Here is a 4,785-nt window from a genome sequence, read left to right as displayed (position 1 = left end):
CTGCATGGGGCGTGTCTCGTTGCATGAGGCGTGTTGTACTGCATGAGGCGTGCCTCGCTGCATGAGGCGTGTTGTACTGCATGAGGCGTGTTGTCCTGCATTGTCCTGCATTGTCCTGCATGTCCTTATATGAACTAAAACTCTGTAAAATCTTTAAAAATGTTGCATGTTGCGTTTATATTTTTTGTTCAGTGTAAAGTTTGTTTCTTTGTAAACATAGTTTAGTGTTGTTCGGCTGCCGTTGAGACAGATATGTGGGTTCAGGCACAACTTGTATGTTCAGCCATTTCAAATAGTTATTCACAGGGGAAATGAGTCCCAGGCAGGCAGCATCAGTGTAGCTGGATGCTGATTTAGTCATGTAATATTCTGTCTCTGTGCTGACATGTCAATCAACAGATATGCTACCGAACAGCAGTTACAACTGGCTCAAAAACACACACACACACACACACACACACACACACAAATACACACCCTCTCTCTATATCGCTCTTTCTTTCTCTCTCTAGCTTTCTTTCTCTCTCACATAAGAGGGGGAAGAGGGGAGGAGGAAAATGAGGAGGATAATGAGGAAGAGGGAGGGAGGAAGAGTAGGTGTAATATTCCATATATTCAAGATGAATAACAGAGAAATGTCCAGACAGATTAAGTTGATGGCTGTTCATCTAGAAGCTTTGCATGGCTCACACACACTTTCACAGGTTGAGTAACTATCCTAAACTGCAGTACTATGGATCCACCATGTGGTGTAGTATTAGGTGAGTGATTTCGTAAACAGTTGTCAATGCTACCGCACTGCCTAAACATCCCAGGGACGTAATCCTGTAACCCTGATTGAATGTCTTGGCTCTGTTGTTCAAGGCTCCGAATTTGTTTTCTCCTGGTATGACGTCGCCATCCAGTGGACGTGCTTGAGTGTTACTGGGGACGGTGTTACGAGTAGTGGCCCGGTGTTAAGGTTTTCTTCCGATGAAGGAGAGACGGACCAAAATGCAGCGTGGTTAAATCGATACAGCTTTAATAAAGACGAAACACGATCAATACAAAAAAAAAACAAGAAACGTAACATGAAAACCTACCAGCCTATACTGGAGCAAAACAAACACTGCGACAGGAACAATCACCCACGAAACACTCAAAGAATATGGCTGCCTAAATATGGTTCCCAATCAGAGACAACGATAAACACCTGCCTCTGATTGAGAACCACTCTAAACAACCATAGACTTTTCTAGACAACCCCACTAAGCCACAATCCCAATACCTACAAAAACCCCAAGACAAAAACACACCACATAATTAACCCATGTCACACCCTGGCCTGACCAAAATAATAAAGAAAACACAAAATACTAAGACCAGGGCGTGACACCCGGCCTTGTCACCGTGAGTCACTATTCATAATGCTGAAGTGAGGAGAAACGGTCAAGATGACCTTTGGGAAAAATGTGTCACTTTTTATGCCCTGGCTGAATAATGATTGGTGGTTTCTTGCAGCTGATTGTCGGCCTCCTTCTCACGAGATAAACTACGAAAACCAGAATCAAGTAAAGTGGGGGAAAAAAACAAATGTTACACACAGTAGCCACCTAATAAAATATATATATATATAAAATAAAATAGGTATGTAACCAACTGTGTTTCAGGTTAATGTCATAACTCCACTACAGTAGGCTGCAGTGGAGGCTGGTCGGACGGGCTCATTGTAATGGCTGGAATGGAATTCATGAAACGTTACCAAACACATCAAACATATAGAAACCCTGTTTGACTCCGTTCCATAAATTCCATTCCAGCCATTACACAGATCACCGTCTTCCTATATAACTCATCCCATCAGCCTCCACGGGTAGGCTGTCACCACACCCCTTTTCAAATGCCGTTTCAAGTTCTAGTCAGAACTAGGAACTCGAAAATGTCCCGACTTGCTAACTTGTTGTAGGTGTACACATGCCACATTCAACGAATCAGCAAGTCGGAAAATATCCGAGTTCCCTAGATCAGACAAGCATCTGAACGCGCCAGATGTCTCGGGAAGTCGGGGGCAGAAGTATGGAATTTCCCGAATTCTGCAACATGCGCCTCGGTCTGGTAGTCGACACTCAGTCAATACCTTTGGCTGTTACATACGTAAAACTAGCCAACATAAGGATTATCCACAACAGTGGAATTTGCCTTCAAAATAATAGTCTATAATTGGAAAGTGATGCAAACGAATACAAATAGTGGAATCATGCCATATTTATACTAGATAATGGAATATTGTTATATAAATTCAAAATCTGTTTGAATCGCACTGTGGGTGTATTAGACTAGAGAGTTGCACCGGGGACATCCTTCTATTTCACTGCGCAGGCTTACCTATGGATTGTGGATCAACGAAACGGGATATCAATCTACTCAGTGACACCCACAGAACTGTGAGTTTAAACAAATATTAGCGTTTTTAGCTCTTATTGTGGGACTTCCCTAGTCAGCTCATTGTACGTATTGATAGTTGGTGTTTTTACAAACATTTTCCAATCCTCCCTCGACCAGCAACACGTGGCAGTGTTGTGGAAAAACTCAACAATTCTACCCACTCATAAAGCCTCTAATCCCTCTGTGCTGAATGAACTACCGCCCTGTCGCCTTGACATCCTTAGTAATGAAATGCCTTGAGAAACCTGTGAAAAGTCATATTCTCAGCGTCGCCCAGCAGTTCCTCGACCCATTAACACTTTGCCTATCAGCCTAGCAGAGGAGTTGATGATGCCCTTCTTACTCTGCTCAACATGGTCTGTAGACATCTAGAGGGCGCCAAATCCCATGGCAGGGTTCGGTTTGTTGACTTTTCTTCTGCCTTCAACACAATCCAGCCTTACATTCTGGCACAGAGACTCATAAGGGACATCTCCTTAGATGGGGGGGCTGGTTTTGTGGCTGTTGGACTTCCTGAGTTAGAGGTCACAGTGTGTCAAGGTGGGTCCCCACGTTGTCAGACAAACACACCACCAACACAGGCTCTCCACAGGGATGTGTTTAGTCTCCACTCCACCACCAACACAGGGATGTGTTTAGTCCCCACTCCACCACCAACACAGGCTCTCCTCAGGGATGTGTCCTGTCTCCACTCCACCACCAACACAGGTCTCTCCTCAGGGATGTGTTTAGTCCCCACTCCACCACCAACACAGTCTCTCTTCAGGGATGTGTTTAGTCTCCACTCCACCACCAACACAGGCTCTCCTCAGGGATGTGTTTAGTCTCCACTCCACCACCAACACAGGGATGTGTTTAGTCCCCACTCCACCACCAACACAGGCTCTCCTCAGGGATATGTTTAGTCTCCACTCCACCACCAACACAGGCTCTCCTCAGGGATATGTTTAGTCTCCACTCCACCACCAACACAGGCTCTCCTCAGGGATGTGTTTTGTCTCCACTCCACCACCAACACAGGCTCTCCTCAGGGATATGTTTAGTCTCCACTCCACCACCAACACAGGCTCTCCTCAGGGATGTGTTTTGTCTCCACTCCACCACCAACACAGGCTCTCCTCAGGGATGTGTTTAGTCTCCACTCCACCACCAACACAGGCTCTCCTCAGGGATGTGTTTAGTCCCCACTCCACCACCAACACAGGCTCTCCTCAGGGATGTGTTTAGTCCCCACTCCACCACCAACACAGGCTCTCCTCAGGGATGTGTTTAGTCTCCACTCCACCACCAACACAGGCTCTCCTCAGGGATGTGTTCTGTCTCCACTCCACCACCAACACAGGCTCTCCACAGGGATGTGTTTTGTCTCCACTCCACCACCAACACAGGCTCTCCTCAGGGATGTGTTTAGTCTCCACTCCACCACCAACACAGGCTCTCCTCATGGATGTGTTTAGTCTCCACTCCACCACCAACACAGGCTCTCCTCAGGGGTGTGTTTAGTCCCCACTCCACCACCAACACAGACTCTCCTCATGGATGTGTTTAGTCTCCACTCCACCACCAACACAGGCTCTCCTCAGGGATGTGTTTAGTCTCCACTCCACCACCAACACAGGCTCTCCTCAGGGATATGTTTAGTCTCCACTCCACCACCAACACAGGCTCTCCTCAGGGATGTGTTTAGTCTCCACTCCACCACCAACACAGGCTCTCCTCAGGGATGTGTTTAGTCTCCACTCCACCACCAACACAGGCTCTCCACAGGGATGTGTTTAGTCCCCACTCCACCACAAACACAGGCTCTCCTCAGGGGATGTGTTTTTGGTCCAAGTTCAATGTGTCAGTCGTCAGCTCAATGTGGCTCATTTCACAGTGGTTTCAGAGTCCCTCAATCTTCAAGAGCCATGACGCTACTCTTTATGGAAACTCTTCACAGTTGTGTTCTCTGAGTGTCACTGAGTAGACAACACTGGTTGTTGGTCGAAGGAGGATTGGAAAATGTCTGTAGAAATACCAGCATTCAATATGTACAATAGGTTGACCTGGGAGGTGATTTCCCCACAGTCAAAGTCCCGCAATAAGAGCTACAACACTGATATTGGTGTAAACTCTTCATAGTTGTGTTCTGTGGGTGTCCCGGAGTAGACTGATACCCCATTTAATCTATTCACAATACATGGCTAAGGCTGTACAGTGAAAAATATGAGTATGCCCCCAATGCAATTCTAATACATCTAACAGTGCTATTTCAACTGATTTTCTAATTAATTCAGTATTTATTATTTTTAGTTATTTTTATATAACAACATTCCAACCTTGTTTAGCATTTATCTAGTCAAAATATGTCATGATTCAACT

Source organism: Oncorhynchus mykiss, chromosome 15 (assembly GCF_013265735.2).
Source record: "Oncorhynchus mykiss isolate Arlee chromosome 15, USDA_OmykA_1.1, whole genome shotgun sequence".
NCBI classification, from domain to species: domain Eukaryota; kingdom Metazoa; phylum Chordata; class Actinopteri; order Salmoniformes; family Salmonidae; genus Oncorhynchus; species Oncorhynchus mykiss.
The sequence above is the reverse complement of the archived record's forward strand: the minus strand, read 5'-3'. Positions refer to the sequence as shown.